A 23,878-nucleotide genomic window follows, 5' to 3' on the forward strand; every position below is an offset into this window, starting at 1 on the left:
AGCTGAGTTCATTGGACATGACCTCGGCTCATCTGGATGACGTCACAGAAAGACACTGAGGAGCGCAAGCATGCCTGCGCTTCTCAGTGTCCGCGGGATGACAGGCTGGATGGCAGCGTTCTGCTGCGGTCCAGCCTGTCATCTCGATGTAGCAGAGCTGAAGCTGTCCTGGGAACCATGGAAAGGTAAGGATGAGGTTGCTTTATTATTTTACTTTTATTGCAGGAGATCGTTGGCTTCAGCTGGAATGGGTGTGGCGGTAAGTATGGTTTAATTTAGAACAATAAAGAATTGTGTCTTTATTTCAATTAAAGGACTTTTTTCTGGGTGTTTGTGTTTTTTTTAAATACTTTACTAGAAATTCATGGCGGTCATGTCTAATATTGGCGTGACCCCATGAATTTCGGGCTTAGGGCCAGCTGATAATGCCAAGCTGGCCTTAACCCCTTTATTACCCAGTGAGCCACCGCACCAGGGCCCTGGATGAGTTGGGTACAGCGCCAGAAGATGGCGCTTCTATGAACGCGCCATTTTCCGGGGCGGCTGCGGACTGCAATTTGCAGCGGGTGGGACCCAGAAAGCTTGGGTCTCCCTGCGCTGCAGATTCCAGCCCCCAGCTGCCTAGTTGTACCTGGCTGGACACAAAAATAGGGCGAAGCGCCACACATTTTTTTTTTTAATTATTTCATGAAATTCATGGAATAATTAAGAAAAAAAGGGCTTCCCTATATTGTTGTGTCCGGCTAGGTACAAATAGGCAGCTGGTGGTTGGGGGCAGCCCGTTCCTGCCTGCTGTACCTGGCTGGACACAATTATAGGGCGAAGCCCCACATAATTTTTTTTTAATTATTTCATGAATTTCCTGAAATAATTAAAAAAAAATTGACGTGGGGCTTCACACTATATTTGTGTCCAGCCAGGTACAGCAGGCAGGAATGGGCTGCCCCCAACCACCAGCTGCCTATTTGTACCTAGCCGGACACAACAATATAGGGAAGCCCTTTTTTTCTTAATTATTCCATGAATTTCATGAAATAATTAAAAAAAAAAAAACGTGGAGCTTCTCCTTATTTTTGTGTCCAGCCAGGTACAACTAGGCAGCTGGGGGATGGAATCTGCAGCGCAGGGAGGCCCAAGCTTTTTGCCCTCCCCCCCCCGCTGAAAATTGCAGTCCGCGGCCGCCCCGGAAAATGGCGCGTTCATAGAAGCTGGATGCTGTACCTGGCTGGCATACAAAAATATGGCGAAGCCCACGTCAAAAGTTTTGGGAAAAATTTATTAAAAAATAAATAATAATTTAGGGACTGCATCTTTATTAAGTCCTCAAATGTCATTTAGTGTTAAAATAAAGGATTTATTTAAAAAAAAAATGGCGTGGGATCCCCCATAATTTTAGTCTCTAGCGGAGGTTAAGCAGACGGCTGGGGCAGATGTTTGAAGCCTGGGAAGGGGGTAAAACCCACGGAGCTTCCCAGGCTACTAATATCAGCCCCCAGCTGAATACCTAGCCTTTACTAGCTATTAAAATGGGGGACCCCCCAAAAAAAAATGACGTGGGGTCCCCTCTATTTTAATAGCTAGCAAAGGCTAGGCAGACAGCTGGGGGCTGATATTAATAGCTCAGGAAGGGTGCCATGAATATTGGCCCCCTCCCAGGCTAGAAACACCAGCCGTCAGCCGCCCCAGAAATGGCGCATCCATAGGATGCGCCAATTCTGGCACTTAGCCTCGCTCTTCCACGCTGCCCTGGTGCGGTGGCAGGGGGTAATAGTGGTGGGGTTCATGTCAGCGCCAGCTGCCATGAAGCACAGGTTAGTAATGATGGCCGTCTATATGACACCCCCATTACTAACCTACAAAGTGTTAAAAAGAAAAAACACACTACACCCAGAAAAAAATAATTTATTTGAAATAAAACACCATTTTATTTAATTCTTAGTTTACTAAAAAAAAAATAGTTACCTGTCCACGTTCCTGCGCTGATCTCCCATGCACAGCTGTCACATCTGGAGATGGTGACAGCTGTGCATGGCTGCTGTAAGCTCACGCTGCCGGGAACACGTCCGCTCCCGGCAGCGGGAGCCACTGACTGAGGTCACCGGAGTGCATTCAGGCAGCGCAGCTCCGGAGACCTCCTTTACGGCAGTGCTGTACCGTGGGAATTTCTCACGATACAGCAGTGCCGTAAAGGAGCTAACCGGAGCAGCGCTGCCTGAACTCCGGTGAACCCTTACGGCCCCGTCATTCTAGCGGCGGCAGCGGTTCAGAGCGGTCACATTCTATGTGGCTGCTCTGAACTGGAGATCTTCGTGGGACACTCGTGGACTGCTACGGAGGGGTAAGGATAAGGTTGTGGTTTATTATTTTATATTTTATTACAGGAGATCGATGGCTTCGGGGAATTAGGTGTCTTGGTGAGTATAGGTGTAGTTTTTTATTTTTTACTTTATTTTAGGTGGCGATCGGCGGGGACAGGTAATGTATGAACTAATTTCTTTTAGGTAACCACTGGCCACCAATGACATGTATCTAACATTTATTGGGGACACAGTAGGGCAATTTAAATAGCAGGATCAGGCTGATGGGAACTACTGCTCCCATCGAGCTGATCCTGCTGGCAGGAGTGGACGGGGGACAGACATAGGCCGATGGGAGTAGTAGTGTCACATCGGCCTATGTCTGCCCGCACACACACCCGCACACATCGCACAGACACCCCGCACACACACCCCGCACACATCGCACAGACACCCCGCACACACACCCCGCACACACACCCCGCACACACACACACCCGCACACACACACACCCGCACACACACCCGCACACATCGCACAGACACCCCGCACACACACCCCGCACACATCGCACAGACACCCCGCACACACACCCCGCACACACACACACCCGCACACACACCCCGCACACATCGCACAGAGACCCCGCACACACACCCCGCACACACACACCCCGCACACACACACCCCGCACACACACACCCCGCACACACACTAATCATGACGGGTCCGGGAGGTGAGGCTGACCTGTGCGGCCGTGGGAAAGTTGATGTGAGTTCATGCAGTCAAGCATGAACTCACATGAACCCTCTGAGGGCACCGCGGCTACTTCAAATGAACAGCTGATCGGCATCACCTGATACCTCAGCTGTTCATTTGAAATAACCGGCGGGAAAGCGCAGCACAGAACGGGAAAGCCGGCGGTGAAGTCTTTTCACTGCCGGCTTCCCCGCCCGGGTCCTTCGCTCCTTGGTGCTGCGCTCCCCGCCCGGTCCTAATTTACGATCGGGATGGGAGGTGGCGAGGGGAGCGGAGGATCGGGGTGGGAGGCTGCGGGGAAGCAGTATGGGGCTGCGTGATTGTTTAAAAGCCGGCGGCTTTTTACCGCGCGCCGGCTTTTAAACAATCAGGAGAATTCTCCCACGCTGGGATGGCATTCTGATGACAAGCTGGATCGCAGCTGAGCGCTGCCATCCAGCTTGTCATCCTTCAGAGACACTGCAGAGCGCAGGCATTATGGGAACTTCCGATTCCGGTATTCGATATTATAAAAGTATCGGAATTCCGATACAGTGAATATCGGCCGATACCCGATATTTCAGTATCGGAATGCTCAACACTACTTATATGGCATGTGCATAGTAAATGTGGTCACCATGTCAGGGAACATTTACTACTATGCAGTTTCCGTATCACTCACCAAGTCATGTGATATATGTATAACTACATTTTGCATAAATATTCATGCCCCAAATAAAATAAATAAAAAATATTTTCCCCCTATAAATGGATATTAAATAACACAGAATATTAAAATATGTTATGTATATGGTAAATGTGGATGCAATGCGACCCCCCCCCCCCCACCCCTTCCTTCCCACCGTGACTTGATAATGTTTAAGCTGCCAATATTAGCTAAATAGTTTTAATATTTTTTCCTGACCAGGGTTTTATATCCTGTATTGAAAGCATAACTGTTCACAAATGATAATTATCAGCATGATAACACTCCCACCCTCCCCTCCTTTCTTCTTATATTCTGATTGATTCGACATTCTAACCTTTGACCACGTTAACCTCACTCTTCGGGTTTTTTCATTGGCCAACGTATGACATGTCACCAGGTCCAAGTACATTAATATTTAATATGCACATTGCAAAAAATGGCACACATACAGGCAGTAAAGCCTAATAATAAAAGAGCATCCCATTATTGACCATGATTGAGTATGAGTGTGCAACATTATATTCTTCAAGGGTATTTGCCCTCATTGGATTTCTGATCTTTAATAAAGACAGGAAAAATGTCGACGATTCAGCCACATTACTTAATTCCAATGGTAAATCTGGAAAACACAATAATAAAGACAAAATAGCAACATAACACATACAACTATCAAACAGGACTAAGAACCATGGATACTTCTCATTTCCTTTTAGCTAAGACTTATGGAAAAAAAGTCATGTTCTAGTGCCTTGATGACTTACCGAATTTCACCATGGATTTTGATGGGACCAGATGATCATTTAATGTGTTTAGGACCCTCCTGCTTCCAAACTCTAAATAACAAAAGAGACAGTTGCATATCCAAGAGAGAGTGAGGCACAACACTAATCATGCACCATGGATCACCTGAAAAAAAAAAGCAAGATATGAAAAATAGGAGGAAACGGAATACAAAATTAGTTAAAACAGTACAATTTATTAAGCATCATTAAAAATGTAGATATATTTTTAACAAAAAATAGTAAGGCAGAAAGAGAGCAGTCCACCATGAGCAAACAACACCACATGTATATAAGAAAGTATAATGTATATGGCAAGTGCCAATGTGGCAAACAACCCCACAACAAAAACCCCTGTAAGGTCAATTGCATATTGCCCAAAGAGACAAATAGTCACAGTAGAGTATGGGGCATAGCGGGAGGGGAGGAGTCTTACCACCATGGGGTTGAGAGTTCTGGTGAACCATAGAGGGGATGGAAAAGTAACCTGACGCGCGTTTCACGTTATCCAACAACACTTTTTCAAGGGTCCAAACTCTGATGGATAGTGTTGTGGAAAAGAAAGATTAGAAATATTAAGTTCCAGACTAAACACAGCAAAAAAAGGGCAACAGTATTTACCTGCCCAGATCCTAGAACTAATGCATAAAACCCATGTAATAGGCAACATCTGCATCCTGATAGTGCATTAGTTCTGTGACCTGGGCAGGTAAATACTGTTCCCTTTTTTAGCTGTGTAATTTTTGAATTTTTGGGGGTATATTAATTCCTTTTTTTGAGGCTTTGCTTTTAATATTAGTGTAGGGACTCGCAAGTATGAGGACCCTTGACCTGGGTTGTGCGCTTGCATATATTGGCCAAAATATCAAACAATACCTTATGTTTATTATATAGATTATTTTTTTGTCCATTATATTTTTATTCAGGGTGCAGCCAAACCCATCAGTGTTGGTCTTGCAAATTAGGGTGTCTGTCCTGGTGGGGTGCACATATTTAGTGCTGGGCAGCCCGCCTAATCTAATAGTATGGGTGTCACTAATAGGCTGTAATCCAGACATTGCGCATTACATCTGTGTGACCAGCGCCCTATACAAGCCTTTTTTGTGTGCAATTTTAATACTGAGCATTCACCCCCTCCATGAACTGGTAGGCTGTGAGTGGTTGTCTCATCAGTATTTTGCACCTGTGTTGCCTCCATCTTTATTATATGGGTTTGATGCATCCTGATGCATTAGTTCTATGACCTGGCCAGGTAAATACTGCTGCCCTTTCTTGAATTTTTTTGGGAATTTTAATTTCTCTTTCCGTGGCTTTGCTTTTAATATGAATGTTAAATTACAAAGTCCAATTCTTTTTTTTATCCCTGGAAGATAATATTTTCCCGGGAGTGTCTGACAGATATTTGCTTTGAAGACACATGCATGCTCGGGCATGTTGAGCATGCATGTGTACAATGCGGTCGTAGAGATAGTGGTCAGACGAACAAGTATTCTGGTGACTGCTATGGTGTAGAAGCACCTTTTACGGGTTGATGACCTAATTTGTAAAGGTCTCCTGACTCTCTTCTGATGGCTGATATCGGGAAAAAGTTGGATCTAGCCGGTTGAATTTTAACATGGCCCATCCTTTCTTTTTCATAGGAGATAGAGTTGTCTGACATCATCTTATTGCCCTCTCCCCATTGAGAACATCCATTGTGCATGCATGTGTATAGGTAGGTTGGGTCAACCATTTGGCCAAAGATTATCTAAAGTATATGACCAACCTTGCTTGGTCAAAGTATTGGAATGATTGTCAAATTTGGTTGTAAGGTTTGATCATTATCGCTCATTCAATGCCAGGACTATTGTCTTGAAAGACATAATTAATTAAATTAGTTGCTTAAATTGCCTTTTATCTGCTTTTCTTTTTTGCCTTTTCATCAGGTATAGCATGTTCTCTTCTAAATTATTTCTAGCGGCTCCTAATTACACAATATGGAGAAATGCACACTAGAGGGTCTATTCCTAGCACACGGTATTCATCTTTCCTGTCGTACAGCCTTTCATGCCGTTATTTCCAGGCTTGACCCCCTTCGTGTAGGTTTCACTCTAGTTTTCAATAATAAAATGTTTCTTCTCTGAAGCTCTAAAAGGGTGTGCTTAATTCCTACAGGACTTCAGACATAACTTTTGCATTTTAAATTATACATGCCCTGGAAGATAAAGTAATGCTAATGAGGATTAACCGACTTTGAAAAGGACCTTTCTCACCTCTTTTGTAGCTATAAAAACTGCTTTGAGAAACAAACAGGTCATTGAAAGAACCATGTTTTAGATATTAAAAGAAAAAAAAAACACAATTTTCAAAAATAAAAGAACCGTTCATATAAATTTGTTACTGAATTACACACAACCACTGCTGGGAAAGTGGACATTGGTAAATTGATTTACTGATGTTAGTAACTTTCTTGAAGAGTTCCAAGGGTCACAATCATAATCTGAGTAGCTAGTCAATGGTTTTGAAGAATAACCCTTATTAGAAAACACTTTATGAAAATATTATTCCGGTTCTGTTAGGTCTCTTTGATGGCTTATGTGACCATCATTGGGGCCCAGAATGGAGAAATTCCACCACTTAATGATCAGCTAGAAAGCATTTCTTCTCAGCAGCCTTTGAACCCACACACAATTCACACCTGCACTTACTTATTTAAGTGCAAATGTAATGTTAACAATGCTTAAAAATTACTGACATTTTTAAGCATTGTTAACATTGGTGTCATTGGATAAGTTATGGTGCATATTTTCTCATTATTGGCACCCCTTCATTTTTTTCATAGTCTGTACAATATTGTCAGAAATAAATGGAAATGTACCAAAGTTATATCCTCAGGATTTTTTAATTACCAAAGGTTGTACACCCTTTGGCATTCCTGACAGCCCCCAAACGTTTCTTGTAGCCATCTATAAGCTTCTTGCACTTCTCAGCTGGAATTTTCTCCCACTCTTCCTTTTCAGTTTGTTTAAGCTCTTGAATGTTTGCAGGGTTCTTTTTCCCAATGGCAGATTTCAGCTCACCCCAAAGATTTTCAATGGGATTGAGGTCAGGACTCATTGCTGGCCATTTTAAAACAGTACTTTTTTTTTACATTCATTCCTGTGTACTTTTGGATGTGTGCTTTGGGTTATCGTGTTGCTGGAGGACCCATTATCTTTGATTCAAACCAAGTTTTCTTACACTGGGTAGGACATTTCACTCTAAAATCTCTTGATAATTCTCTGATTTCATGATTCCTGCAATACAGTCAAGGCCTCCAGTACCAGTGCCAAAGCAGTCCCACAGCATTATGGATCCTCCACCATGCTTAACTGTTGGTAAGGTGTTCTTTCCTTATAAGCTTTATTGTGCCGTCTGTAAACAAACTGATGCTTTGCATTGCCAAGAAGCTCTATTTTTGTTTCATCTGTCCACAGTACATTTTCCCAGAAGGATTGTGGTTTGTCATGGTATTCTTTGGCAAAGATCAGTCTTTCCTTTTTATGTCTTTTCTTTAGCAATGGTTTCTTCCTTGGCCTTCACCCATGAAGCCCTGCTTGGTTTAATGTGTGGCATATGGTACTTGTTGAAACCATGACCCCAGACTATTCCAGGTTGGACTTCAGGTCTTTGGATGTTTGATGTGATGTTTTTTCCATCATTCGCACCAACCTTCGAAGACATCTCTTGTCAATTTTCCTCTTTCCTCCACGTCCAGGGAGGTTTTTGACGGTTTCATGCTTGGCAAACTTCTTAATAACATTGAGTTATAGAGTATGATGCCCCCAACTATGCCTCCCCCCCCACACACACAGGGACCGTGGTACCCAATGATGAATCCCTCCCCACAGTTTCACCCCACACATACAGTGTAGTTGTTGTCACTCTGATGCCCCCACTCAGTATGAGGTCCCCCACAGCCCCAAACTCACTATGAGGTCCCCCACAGCCCCCAACTCAGCCTTCGGCTCCCTGATGCATCATCATATTGAACTGTCCTGAGGATGCAGATACCACTAAAATTGTGGTGATAGCGGCCCCATAGTGGCAGCTATGAACGTTATACCCCTGACCACTGCATTGTCACTGTATGGTGGTATTATTGGTGTAAATATATTGATTTTTATTCAATGACAGTATGATGACTTTATTCAGTCACTATGTCATGCGGCGGTATTACATGACCCTTATATAGCATTATTATTGGTAATCTTGGTCTTGGTATATTCTGTAACAGTATCATTACAATATTTGCTCCTTGTATAGCGGTATTATTAGGTAACTGTGTGACTGTATTATTTGTGCTTTTGAAGATGTAAATTATTTGTATATCCAACATTGCTGATTTTCCCTATAAATCATTTGTATATGTTCAAAAATATCTAGTGTATAAAACTGGATTTTCTGCTCTAGTACATCATAAAAAAAGGAAAAAAAAGCTTGACTTACTCTGTGACATAAATAATTTTATGAGTGACATTTTGGTGATAAAATTTACCTTTGCAGTAGTGATACAGGGGTTAGAGTCACAGTTTATTATGTGTTTATATGCTTATTACATGTATTATTTACATGCTACTAGCGTATTCAATAGATTTATCCAGAGCCGGTGCAAGAATCTAACCTCAGAGGTTGATTTGTGCATGAACACAATATTCACACTGTTAGATTATTTCTTCCATTAATCTGCTCCTATGTTTCATTCTGAAATATGACTAAAACAACGCAATCTGTATCAGTGGCAGTGACATAACTTATATATAAATGTTAACAGCCTAAATCTCTGATTAGGCTGCAACCTGAATGTTGGGGACAGTTTTTGAGGACTTATTTATGGTAAGGTCATATGAGAATTAACAATTTGGGGGCATTAGCGACTCTTATTCCACAGATCAGTTGTGCACGGAGTCTTATTTTAATACTTCTTGGGACGAATATAGAAATTGGCTTTCTCCCAAGGGGGGTGGAAATTCTTGGTAGTGCACCTATTGGAGGTAGCTATTATTTTTATTAATATTGCGCAATATTTTACAGACAATGGCCCCTATTTATCAAAGCTTTTACGTCAGAAGTTTGGCATAAAAAAAAAAAGTTGCAATATTTTTATGCAACACGTGGCCGCGTCAAAGTTTTGCAGAGCAAAATGGGCAGAGTTGCGGTGGGGCAGAGGCATGATGAATCTCGTTCATCTAATTCTTGAAGAGCGGCGGGGTTCCTTATGCCAAAAGTCCTACTCCAGTCCTAGACTGGAGTAACATTCGCACCTCACCTGATTCATTAAGAGGTGTGCATGAACAATACCCATCATGTTAAATTAGGGTCATTGTCTTTTCTGTCCCCATTGGGGCTCATAATCTAAATTCCCTATCCCCATGTCTTTGGAGTGTGGGAGGAAAGCTGAGAACCCAGAGGAAACCCACACAAACATGAGGAGAACATACAAACTCCTTGCAGATATTGCTGTAGCTAATTTTTAATAATTATTATGTGCTGCTTATATAGTGCTATCATATTCTACAGCATCTTATAGACATCATCAGCACTGTCCCTATTGTCACAGTCTAAATTCCCTACCAATATGTCTTTGCAGTGTGAGAGGAAACCCATGCAAACACGGGGAGAACATACAAACTCCTTGCAGATGTTGTCCTATGTGAGATTTGAACCCAGGACCCCAGTGCTGCAAAGCAACAGTGCTAACCACTGAGCCACCATGCTGCCCAAGCTACCTGATCAGTCAATGTCTGATCCTTTGACCAGCATTACATGATAGTCCTGGTCATGTTGCAATGCTCATGAAAGGGTCAGCCATTGCCTTACACACAGTCCATCTCATATATGCATAGGGAGGAGAGGTTAACGACTAGTTTTTTTTATAGTATTACAGTTCAGATTTTTTTCTTGCAATTGATAACAAATATTGTGCCCAAATTACGGACTGATCAGTAAAGGGGTTGTTCAGCCTTAGGCTTTACTGCTCTCAGTGAGGATTCTCTGGTACCGGCGCCAGGAGTGGGCGGTCATGTGACCACAAGTATGATTTGTATATTTCCAGCCACATTCCAACTAGATGTGTTCAGCCTTGCTCAATACACTTGCATTCAGCTAGTCTGCACTCATCTAGTTGGCACGTGGCCTCACATGTGAGGATTCACAAGTCCACAGTCACATAGAGTGACTGCAGACTTGTAGCCTAGGGCCAGACAACCCCCTTATGACAGTTATCTTGAAATTACTTTCCAAAAACAGATTTAACATGCAGCCAGAACCTGTGTTTCTAATAAACATGATCTGAGGTTCCAGATACCCAGCGCACAATCTCATCCCCTTCCTCTCCAGTGAAATCTATTTCCAACTCCCCTAATGAAACTAACATTTGGATTTTAATGGGGGTATCAGACATGATAGATAATGTGTAAATGACAGTGCTGTAATATCTTCTTTCTATGAAACTTTCCAGTGATGGATTGAGTGGCATTTTCTGCCATTTTTATTGTTCAGCAGTGGAACCAAGAAGTTGAGATTAACGAAGATCAAGTCAGTGAGTTTTATTGTTTTAAACCAGTATGAACCCCTTTAAAGGCCAAAAATGCCCAATTTTGCTTATTTATTTCTGCTGTTCTCCTAATTATTCAGCTTTTTAAAAATAAAATCTGTCATACGGTTCCAAAGATACGGGCCTATTTATTTAGTAGTAATTTTTATGGTCTTTTCCTAGGGGGTGGAACAAACAGGATTCTTTGGGGGCATGTCTATAGCTGCTTTGCTTTATTACTGTGTTAGCCATGCCCCTTTGAAAGATTATAAAAATTAGCGCCAAATAAGAAGGCCCATATCTTTGAAACCATATAGTGGATCTAAAAAAAGCCCTGAAAATTAGAATACTCCATAGAAGAGTGAGAATAAAGTAAGTATGGGCAGCACGGTGGCGCAGTGGTTAGCACTTTAGCTTTGCAGCACTGGGGTCCTGGGTTCAAATCCCACCAAGGACAACATTTGCAAGGAGTTTGTGTGGGTTTCCTCTGGGTTCTCAGGTTTCCTCCCACACTCCAAAGACATACTGATAGGGAATCTAGATTGTGATCCCCGATTGGGACAGCGATGATAATGTATTTAAAGCGCTGCGGAATATGTTAGCGCTATATAAAAATTATTAACAGCAAAAACTGGCCACTTTTGACCTGGTGAAAGGTCCTCTTTAAAAAAGTTTTTAATCTGTTGACGTACTGAAGAGATCACTGGACAAATAAAAAATGGATTCCATGTCTTTATTGAAAGGGACGGCAATAATTGTGACAAACATTAATTAAAGGATTGACCTATTGAAGGAATCCATCCGATTGCCACCTCCAAAGTCAACAAGGCTTCTTCTTCTTCAAGGATGAAGAGGCAGATTGCTCATTGGGGGTTTGTTTTGATCTTGGGATCATCATAAAATATTTGGAATTAATATCAATTGAACCTTGTTTCTTTCAACCTCAACTACAAGGAACTTTGATATTTCTATCTGCTGGGTGAAATTGCCGCGGGTCAATGGGTCAGATCAGGACACTGCAAGTCGTGTAAAATAATTATTGACCTACATGACTTCTTCACGCAATCTGGTAATCATGATCCTTCTGCCTTGTTAAACGTCTTCTCCTCACAAACAATTAGTATGGCAATAAGCAATGTCTCTGGAATGAAAGGAGAGGCTGCACTTTGTAAAGAATGACTGTACGCACTTAACCTTTTAAAATGTCATTACAGAAGGTACTTTGCACTAATGAGTCATTTTTCTAGAAAACTTTTACTGGTGGGAGGTGTGGACGGAGGGGAAGACTCGGCCACCTACTCCTTGAGCGTAGCTGCGATACGGCTTCATCTCTAAGCGCCTCAGTTCACCTAGCCTTAATTGGTCTCAAGTAATAATAACTGTTTATTTTCCTTGCCTGTAGAAAGTAATCAGACAGATCACAAGCCTAGAGCCTTCATTTCAGAGGCAGTTACATTTCGGGACTTGAAGTGTTTTGGGAACCATCAAAGTGAAGGTTTTTACTGTATCGCTCAAGTCAAATAAGGTCTAAATGTAACATTAGTCTAAGAAGGTCCACTTGGACAACTCAGGGACCCCGATCAATTACGTCTAGTTCAAGCTGCCTATTAATTCTATAGCTCAATCCGAAACGCGTTGTGAATTTAACCAGCAACAAAGCAGTTAAGTAAATTATGAGCGGGAAACGACAGAGGCATGAAAGTGATTTTTTTTTTTTTTGCTTGTCTTTATGTAGAAAATTAAAGTTAAAATATCATTAGCATCATTGTATCTCCATTTCTTTAATCTGCCCACCCACTCTTTCCTCATAAAAAAAAGATTGTGCCGGAGTCCTAATTAGCATAGGCATGAATTGCTTGTAATTACAAGAATAGTGACCCAACGGCAGAAGTCATTTGATAATAATTAAGTCTTTACTATCATTGCAAAGCCATCATTCTGCTTGAAGGTGCCGTTGGAAGGAAGAGAATGGAATGTTTGGAACATTTTCTAACCAAGAAGATTTGTGTGTGTATATATATATCATATATGGTAGTCATATGTAAGAAAATACTTATTAAGAATAAGGGTATCTCCTTTTTTTATGAGTGAATACCTGCAGTGGTCCAGCCATCTGGAGCATGGATTACTCCATGCTTCAAATATTGTAGTCTAAAACAGAGGATTAAAATGAATTAAAAATATCTATAAAATTGCCAGAAATATAATACATATTTACAATGTTGTTATTTAATTTAAAAGGGGGAGTCTGGTTGTCTTAAAAAATATGTCAAAGGCTGTTTTTGTGTAAGATAACAAAATAATCAGTGTCGTTCTTGACGCTCTAGTGTTGTTTTTCCGATGCTTGCTGACAGGGCTATAGTCGTGACATCATGTCCACAACATGTGACCACTTCGGCAAATCACTGGGCTTAGTGGTCTTGTTCGGTCTACTTTGGCATCAACATTGAGGCCATTGAGTGTCAGCAGCAGTCACATGATATAGAAGAGTCGGCACAGCTGCAGCCCTTTTAACAAACATCGTCAGGGAGCAAGGGATTGTTGACACTGGAGGAGCAATAGTAAGCAAGTAATGCCTAGTGTAGTGTGGCGCCCTGCTGCGCATTAGTGCCACAGAACTCAGTGGGGTGCATGGACGGACTTCTCTACAAGAGGCCCTCATAGCATTCACACACCTCCACCCTACCACCTCAGACCACCAGAGGGAGCCCGGATAGGGTTATATATACTGGAGGATGGAGTTAGGCAGCTCAGTCTGGAGTTGCAGTCTAGAGTCTACAGTCTGTGAGAAGGTCAGTCTGTTAGAAGGTCAGTCTGTTGAGACGAGCTACTGCAGAAGCTAGCCTGCAATGGAGCTCAGTCAGTTCAGTCCAGACTCAGAGAGCTCGAGTTAGTGAGCCTAGGGCATGCTGATGCCAAAAGAGCGGTGAAGAGTAACGAGGCCTACTGCCCGTGTGAAGCCTAGAGAGGGCCCCGAGCGTGGCCGAAGGCGAGTGGAGTAAGCAAGCAACATAGGGGGCAGAGAAGCTTAACCAGCTCACTCCAAAACCATTTACAGGAAACCGGGTCCGCGCCTACAGGGGGCCTATATCCCCAGCAGGAATAACCGGAACCCCTGGAGAACTTTACGTCCCAGGTTCACCAGAAGCTGACTGTTATACCAGGGCCAGGAGTCACGGAGGCCCAAGAGACTAGGGAGTGTGATCTCCAACAGAAGGCCCTACCACCAGGTCAGCAGGTGCAAGACAGAGACCAAGTTAGGCCTAGCTCCAGGCAGGTCAGAAACTTATTGAGGAAAGGCAAGGAACAGGAGGCCCCACACCCGCTCACTGGGGAGGGTCCTGATATGCACCCTTCTTCCTGAAGTACCCTGGACCATGCCAGAAACACCACCAGTAAAGGTACTGAAGTGAACTCCGGTGTGCGTGCCTGTTCTTCTATTCTTCCTCTGACCCGGCTGGGTCCCCTCTGTCCTGCATCCCTACACTTACGCTGCCCTGAGGCCCCGCTCCACCTGTGGGGAGCCGCACCAACTAAGCAGCCTGAACACCGGTCTCAGAGGACTGTCGCAGCGCTAGTGATCTTCACCAGACACCACAGGTGGGTCACGAACATTCCCTATCCCATACAACTTCCCCCCTTCTTTTAAGAGTGACCCCAGGGTACGGGCCCGGGAGCCGGCCACCGCGACCGAGATCAGGCAACAACAAGGCTCGGGCGCCGAGTCGTCCCCATCCCTTGGGCGCGTCATCTCTTCTTGGCGTCACGAACAGGATTACATGCCCGCTGCAACGACGGAGTGTTGTGCCCGTTGCCACCGGGTACTGTGCACCTTTAATCAGAACTGTGTATTTAACTGTGGCGAAGATCGCCGCCATTGTTGTGCCACCGAGCGGGAAGAAGGGCGTAACCACGGGAAACTGAGAGGCGTACCTGCTTAAACGCGCAAAGCCCCGGACACACCCCACACCTCGACGTCAAACCAGGAAGCGCCAGGTCCTGGAAGGAGCCCCGGTGAATGCTCTGAAGTAGGACGCAAGCTACGCAAGGTCCTGAAGGAAGACCGTCACCAGCCGAGCTGCGGCCTACCGGAAGAAAAGAAAAGAAGGTTGGCCACGGTTCGCTAGGGGGGCGCCAGAATGTCCGAAGAACAGCACAATGCCGGAGTACTGGTTATCGGCCCTGATGATCAACCCGCGCCCGGTGCCGAGCAGGCCGGAGTAGCCGCTCCACCAACAGGGCTTGTCACCCCTGTCATACCCATGGCCCTACTGTACATGCCTGGAGCAAAGTGGCTCCCCCAGTACAGCGGCAAACCAGATACCCTGTCTGGATTCAAAAGGAAAATATGCGGTATACTGGACATGTACTCTATGACAGGCAAGCAAAGAGCCGCTATTGTATTGGGACAATTGACTGGTGCTGTGGAGCGAGAAGTAGAAACCTGGTCGGCCGCAGACCAGGAGTCAGTGTCCGCAATCTTTAAAAAGTTACAGACTGTCTTTGAGGATCGTACTGAGACAGACCTCCGGATGAGGTTCTACAACTGCTCTCAGCAACCGGAGGACAGTGTTCGGGACTATGCCTGGCATTTACAAGGGGCCCTGCGAGCTCTGAAACAGGTTAGTCCAACCAGCATCAATAATGAAAATAAAATGCTGAAGGAACAGTTTATCCGGGGACTGAGGTCTCAAGAGGAGAGCAGGACTGTTCGTTGGTGGTCGCTGGATCATCCAGATGCCACCTTTGATACCCTTAAGGACATGGCTATAAAAGGACTGCAGCCCCTGGAAACAACTGCTATCCAATGTTACCAGGGTGGGGCCACCCCAGTGCCTGCAGCGTCCACCTTTTCCCCGGTGGCTGCTGAAGCCAAGGTTCCAGCAACGTCCCCTAGTGAGCTGGACAGCCTGCGCTCTGAAGTGCGTCAGTTGAGTAAAACCCTGACCACTGTACTGAGTGCCCTGCAGCTGCGGACGGAGCCCGAGGAGGAAGGAAGTATCCTGCTAGCCGACAGCCCTGAGGATGTCCCCTGGATGAGATGGAGGAGGAGGACAACGCCACCCCCTGGGAGGACCAGTGACCAACGCCGCCCTCCGAAGGACCCTGTCTGCCACCGCTGCCACAAGACAGGTCACACCGTCCGGAGCTGTCCTTTAAACGAGCAAACCCTGGGGCCGAGGGCCGACACCCAGGAGTAGACCCCTCCGGCCCATCAAACTGGTACCGCAGGTTCATGGGAGGAAGACCTTTCCTGTCCATCGTGCTGGATGGCATCGCGACACCTGCTCTGCTGGACACAGGATCTCAGGTAACCATCATGCCTGATGTCCTCTACAAAAGGTTCTGGTCCATAGACGTACTTCACCCACCAGATCCAAATCTTTCCATGTATGCCTCAAACGGCCTCCCCCTTAACCTAGTCGGGGTTAAGGATGTGGCAGTAAAGGTGGGAAGAGTGGAACTGAAGGACCAGGGACTAATTGTAGTAGAGACTAATCCTGATGATACAGACTTGTATATGGTACTTGGCACAAATATTGTTAGTGACTGTTTGGGAGAAGTGTTGTTCTTGCTCCAACAGATAGCTGACACTGCTAGACCAGGGCAGAGAAGGGCGCTGCAGAAAGAGATCCGAGCCCTTATGTACCAGCAACAGGTAAAGCTAACAAGCGGTGAAATTGGTAATGTACGGGTGACAGACCCGGTACCCATTGTGATTCCCCCGATGAGTGAAATGCTGATTTGGTGTAGAGTAGCAATAGGTCTCAAAGGACGAAGCTACCAGGCGGTAGTAGAGCCCCATAGCTCGGAGCATAGACCTACACTCTTGACTGCCAGAGGGGTAGTGGATGTACGCAATGGGAAGGTGCCCGTACGCCTCCTAAACTATGGGGAGGACGAGGTTAGATTACCACGCTACGCCACTGTTGCCAAACTGTACACAGTAAATAACAACTCCATACACACGGCGGAGTCCTTAACCTCACCAGACGAAGTAAAGGATAATGACCCGGCAACCCAGGTGGAGGATTGATGTCTACAGCTCCATGTTGGGACAGACACCACTCCTGCCCATCAGAAGCAGGGTGTACATCGGGTGGTTCAGGAATACGCGCAGGTATTCAGTAAGCACCCACTTGACTTTGGGTGGATTAAGGGGGTTCAACACCATATCCCCACAGGTGACCATCCACCCATCAAAGAACGTTTCAGGCCTATACCACCAGCACACTACCAGAAGGCGAAGGAGATGTTGCAGGACATGAAGAAGGCAGGGGTAGTAAGGGATAGTTGTAGTCCCTGGGCAGCTCCCCTAGTTCTAGTCAGGAAAAAGGACGGAAGCATGAGAATGCGTGTAGATTACAGACAAGTAAATCACATTACACATAAAGATGCATACCCTTTGCCACATATAGAGGAATCCCTGGCTGCCTTAAAGTCTGCAAATTACTTCTCCACCCTTGACCTCACTAGTGGGTCCTGGCAAGTAGGTCTTGCTGAGGAGGATCGGGAGAAGACAGCCTTCATCACCCCGATGGAACTCTGCGAGTTCAATAGTATGCCGTTTGGACTCTGCAACGCCCCCGGAACGTTACAGAGATTGATGGAGTGCTGCCTGGGACACCGCAACTTCGAGACTGTACTACTATACCTGGACGACGTGATAGTGTACTCCAAAACGTATGAGGGCCACTTGAAGCACCTGGTAGAGGTATTTGAGTCGCTGTCCCAGTATGGGATGAAGCTGAAGCCCTCAAAGTGCCACCTGCTCAAGCGAAAGGTACAGTACCTGGGGCACATCGTTAGTCCAGAGGGAGTAGCACCAGACCCGGAGAAGGTCACTGCCATCCAGAAATGGCCGGAGCCGAAGAGCCTCAGGGAGGTACGTCAGTTCCTGGGACTAGTCAGGTATTACCGGAGGTTTGTGAAGGACTATACCAAGAAAGCGGCGCCTTTGCAAGATCTCCTGGTAGGACAGTCCGGGAGAGGCAGAAATCCCCCCGTTCCAGTGGGGTAAGGAGCAAGCTGAATCCTTTGAGGTGATGAAGGGGATCCTGACCGGCGAAGAGATCCTGGCCTACCCTGACTACAGCCAACCGTTCCTGCTGTACACTGATGCCAGCAACAAGGTATTAGGAGCTGTGTTAAGCCAGAAGCAGAATGGCCGAGAGAAGGTGATCGCCTATGCAAGCAGGAAGCTCCGTCCGACCGAGAGGAACCCAGAGAACTAATGCAGCTTCAAGTTGGAGTTCCTGGCCCTGGTCTGGGCCATCACCGAGCGGTTCAAGCACTACCTAGCCTCCAGTAAATTCACTGCCTTCATTGATAACAACCCCTTGACTCATCTAGAAACAGCCAAGTTAGGAGCCATGGAGCAACGATGGATGGCTCGGCTGTCAAACTACCAATTCACTATTAAGTACCGGGCGGGCCGCAAGAACGCCAATGCCGATGCCCTGTCCAGGATGCCTCACCAGGTGGACACTGAAGAAGAAGTGGATGACTTGGAGGAGATTGAGCTATCTGCCTTCCACCGTAATGGAGTGGTCCACGAGCAACGAGCCTCCAGGAGGCATGCGGTAAGACGTTAAACCCCCTGCCTCACCACAGCTGGAAGGAGACCCAGGACAGCGACCCAGTTGTCAGCCGTATCAAAGAGCTGATAACCCAGGAAGGTTCCTCCCTGGAGAAGGACGCGTCTCTACAAGCCAAGCAGTTGTGGAATGAGAAGAGTCGGCTGTTCATCTATAGAGAGAAACTGTGCCGGAGGTACGTCAACCCCAAAACCCATGAGATGGTATGGCAGATAGTGGTGGCCAAGACGGACATCCAGATGGTGTTGGAAGCCTACCACGATCAGGCGGTGCACTTTGGCTGGAAGAAGCTAGAAACCCTGCTGAAGTGTCGGTTTTATTGGGTAGGAATGCGCAGTTCCATTGAGAGGTGGTGCCGGAATTGTGGACCCTGTAGCCTCAGAAGAAAAGACTACAGCAGCCAGAAGGCACCCCTGCAACCCATCAAGACGACTCATCCCTTGTAGATCGTGGCCCTGGATCATGTCAAGCTGTCACCCAGCAGGTCAGGATATTCCTATGCCCTGACCATGGTGGATAACTACTCCCGGTTCCTGGTGGTCGCCCCCGTCAAGGACCTGACGGCAGAAACTGACGTTTCAGGGGTACGTCTGCAGGCCCCATGGATACCCGGAGCAGGTGCTGAAGGATCAATGCCCAGCCTTTAAAGCCGAATTGTTCAAGGAGTTCTGCCATTTGTACGGGTGTAAAAAGATCCGGACTACACCGTACCACCCCCAATCCAACGGTCTCTGTGAGAAGATGAACAACATCGTCATCGACCTGCTGAAGACCTTACCACTAGAGGAGAGAAATCAGTGGCCAGACCTACTACCTGACCTGGTAGATCTGTACAACCACATACCTGTGAGTTCCACCAATTGTACTCCAGCATATCTCATGTGAGCAAGACCCGGGAAGTTGCCCATGGACCTGGAGCTTGGTGTAGTAGAACCAGAAGCAGATATGTCCACTGAGGACTGGGACACGACCAGACAGGAGCAGTACAGAAGAGTACAGGCCTGTGTCGAAGACAGTCTCACTCGGGTAAGGGACAAGCAGGAAGCCCACTACAATAAAAGTGCGCCCGAAGAACCCTTCACACCAGGAGAAGTGGTGTTAAAGAGGAAAAGGAGAAACCACAAACTTGATGACCAGTGGGAGAGAGAACCCTACACTGTGTTAAATTCAAGATTTGATAACAACAAGACCTGTTTGATTAGCAAAGACGGAGGAATAACGACTGCAACGGTATCTAGAGACCATCTGAAGTTGTGTCCAGACCTGCTAAAGCCCCAAGAAGAAGTGCCTCTCACCGTACTGGAGGAGCCTAAAGAAGCAGTACTCCATACTGACTTAGGAGATTTCCCGGCAGATTGGCCTCAACTAGGAGGAGCAGTAATAATACCTGTGATCCACTTCTTTCAACAGCCAGAAGATCCTCCACAGCAAGTAGAGCCTGTAAGTGTTTCAGAAGAGCCTCCTCAAGAAGAATCCCCGGAAGAAGGATCCCCGGTTGGAGCAGAGCAAGAAGGCCCAGCCAATGGTATACTTGCCAGTCCCATAGAGAGGTTAAGGCAACCCTGCAGTCCCCCAACACTTAGAACTGACAGAATGGGAGGTAGTGCAAACACTAGTGCCTTACGCATCCCAGTACCACGTAGGTCAACACGTAGCACATGAGGTCAGACTCCTGTTAGATACAGAGAATAGAGAAGGAAACTCTGACAGTGTAGATAGTTGCCCCTGGGGTATTGTCTTGTGTATTTTCGTGTAAGTGTATCTTGATATGTGCTTTGCCTTACTAATGGACAATTTAAGTGATATGGACACTTCCCTTGTTATCTCTAGTTACCCGTAAGGGTACATAAAGAACTTTGTGGCTGAGGACTGTGTGCAGCCCAAAAACTGTTTGCTGTAAATAATTGCACTCCCTGGAGTGCCCCTTTAGGTGACCTCAGAACAAAAACCTGTCTGGCGTGGCAGAAGTGGAGGTCCAACTCAGGATCACCATGCCCTGCAGCCACCCCAGGGCCTACGTTGAGGGTTTGCTTTGGACAGGTCCCTCAAGCTACATTGTACTTTACCCGTGAGATGGACACCCTGTCAGGGGACCTCACCGGAACAGACTTAAATTCTGAGGTTGCTTATTTTATGCATGTATATAATTATTATTTATAATGTTTTATTATGTAACGCTCAAGCAAAGTGCCTCCCATAAAGGGAAGAGTTATTATTGTCACCTGTTATAAAAATTACTTCAGTCCGGGAGTACTGAGCTTTGCTAGGGGGGAATGTGGTGCCCTGCTGCGCATTGGTGCCACAGATCTCCACAAGAGGCCCTCATAGCATTCACACACCTCCACCCTACCACCCTACCACCTCAGACCACTAGAGGGAGCCCGGATAGGGTTATATATACTGGAGGGTGGAGTTAGGAAGCTCAGTCTGGAGTCGCAGTCTAGAGTCTACAGTCTGTGAGAAGGTCAGTCTGTTAGAAGGTCAGTCTGTTGAGAGGAGCTCCTGCAGAAACTAGCCTGCAGTGGAGCTCAGTCAGTTCAGTCCAGACTCAGAGAGCTCGAGTTAGTGAGCCTAGGGCGTGCTGACGCCAAAAGAGCGGTGAAGAGTAGCGAGGCCTACTGCCCGTGTGAAGCCTAGAGAGGGCCCCGAGCGTGGCCGAAGGCGAGTGGAGTAAGCAAGCAACATAGGGGGCAGAGGAGCTTAACCAGCTCACCCCAAAACCATTTACCAGACACTGGGTCCACGCCTACAGGGGACCTATATCCCCAGCAGGAATAACCGGAACCCCTGGAGAACTTTACGTCCCAGGTTCACCAGAAGCTGACTGTTATACCAGGGCCAGGAGTCACGGAGGCCCAAGAGACTAGGGAGTGTGATCTCCAACAGAAGGCCCTACCACCAGGTCAGCAGGTGCAAGACAGAGACCAAGTTAGGCCTAGCTCCAGGCAGGCCAGAAACTTATTGAGGAAAAGCAAGGAACAGGAGGCCCCACACCCGCTCACTTAGGAGAGTCCTGATATGCACCCTTCACCCTGAAGTACCCTGGACCGTGCCAGAAACACCACCAGTAAAGGTACTGAAGTGAACTCTGGTGTGCGTGCCTGTTCTTCTATTCTTCCTCTGACCCGGCTGGGTCCCCTCTGTCCTGCATCCCTACACTTACGCTGCCCTGAGGCCAGCCGCACCAACTAAGCTGCCTGAACACCTGCCTCAGAGGACTGTCGCAGCGCTGGTGATCTTCACCAGACACCACAGGTGGGTCACGAACATTCCCTATACCATACAACTTCCCCCCTTCTTTTAACAGTGACTCCAGGGTACGGGCCCGGGAGCCGGCCACCGCGACATCCCCCGAGTCGTCCCCATCCCATGGGCACGTCAGTAGCTTAGCTGGGAAGGATAGGGTTAAATCCCAGCTCTGCTGGATCTTGATTAGATACACTTGTAGAGTTTGTGAGTCTGCTGGATAAGCAGAGCTGAATGTGCTGCTGGTGAGTGACCAGCCAAAATGTGATCTGTAGCTGTGAGAGACATGCTAAAATAGAGACTGCGCTAAGCAGTCTGTTCGTGAGAGTTGCAGAGAACCATGTGAAAGCTGCAGCCTGCTCAGTGTGAACTGTCCCAGGAGTTGAAAATTTCTGTTTGGCGATGGAAGCTGCTGGAGCTTGACCTGAAGGAGATACTGAGTAAGTATCAGTGGTTGCTATGGACAATAGCTGTTTTGATTGAATGAGCTGGGGCTATCTCAGCCGTGTATGAGTAGTCGGGGTCTGTTCTACTGTATTTAGTTAGCGCCTGGACAAGGCTAGGAATGTATGTTTATGACTTTGTTTTGGTGCTGAGAAACCTGTGGAAAGCAATAAAAACTGCACGTGTTTGAACCAAAACTGCATCGCCCGTGTGAACGCTACCTAGGGCCTAATGCCTACCAGAAACAGTGAATCCCTGCACTAGTTTGTAATCTATTTTGTAAAGTTAAAGGGGTTATAATAATTTTTTATTGTGGGTCTAAGAACTAACAAGCAGGTAGTTGCGCACATCTCTGGCGGCACAAAGCGGTCACTGACCCCTCCTGCTGGCGATTCAAAGGCTTCCGTTGATGTCACGCCAACAGATCAGCGCCTTCTTTTCCTCTCTGCTCTGTTGACAGAGAGTTACTGCAGATGCCATGCTGATTTACAACCAACTCCCCGCTGCCTAACTGCAGGGAGCCGGCTGTCAATCATCATGACACTGGCAGTCATGCCCCGTCGACAGAGCAGCCTGGAAGAAGAATAGCTGCTCTGTTGACGTGGAGCAGCTGAATAGAACAGGCAGGTTGTTAAAAACGACCTGCCAGTTTGTTTTTTGGCTCATAGTAAAAATAAATAATTTAGTCCTGGATAACTCCTTTAAAATAAAAGAAACCTTGGCCATTTTTTTAAGTGACTTGAACAAATTCTTGTAATTTTATTAGGAATGCTTTGATTTGACAGTCCCACTCTGCTGGTTACTATACATTTGTTTAGTGAGTGGCAATTATTAAGATTTGGTTGTTTTATGAGTTCAGAAAATGTTGTAATGTTTCAAAAGCTTCATATGTCCCTCACAATAATCACATTTTTTCCTAAATACTTTTGAGAAAATCTATTTTTTATTTTTTTTTTTATTTGTTATCAATTCTAATGATAGTCATGATTTAATCTTTAACTAGCGCCTTACACACAAAAAAGTGCCATAAAAAATGCCAATGATAACACCACTAAAAATGCAGAATGCTGTGTGTGAATTTAACCTTTTGCAAGAAAGTGATCTTCTTCTCCACTGTCTGCTCGTTGTCCACTACCAGAGGACCTCATGGATCCTTTTGTCCTCTCTTAATATGTAAGAACCTGGGCCCCTGGGGATGCTCTTACCTTCACCTTTCTGTGTCTGCAGTTTTCATCCCTATAAATGGAGATGACACTACTCTCGGTTATCCTACTTGACAATAGAAGGTGATGGCCACCGACTGCCTGTGTTAAACTCTCGATATAATTCTGAAACCGCAGATTACTTTTATAATACTGCACAATGGAGGAGGCAGCAATATTCACACTGCCCACAATGAAATTAATTTCCCACGCTCAAAATAGAGTACAGTTATTAAGCTTAAATTTGGATTAAAATGTAATATCCATCCATCCAGTATTATTTGCGTGGGAAACTCATTTCAGTAAGATGA

Source organism: Phyllobates terribilis, unplaced genomic scaffold, assembly GCF_046119375.1.
Source record: "Phyllobates terribilis strain yellow unplaced genomic scaffold, ASM4611937v1 Scaffold_5__5_contigs__length_657084704, whole genome shotgun sequence".
Classification (NCBI taxonomy): Eukaryota; Metazoa; Chordata; class Amphibia; order Anura; family Dendrobatidae; genus Phyllobates; species Phyllobates terribilis.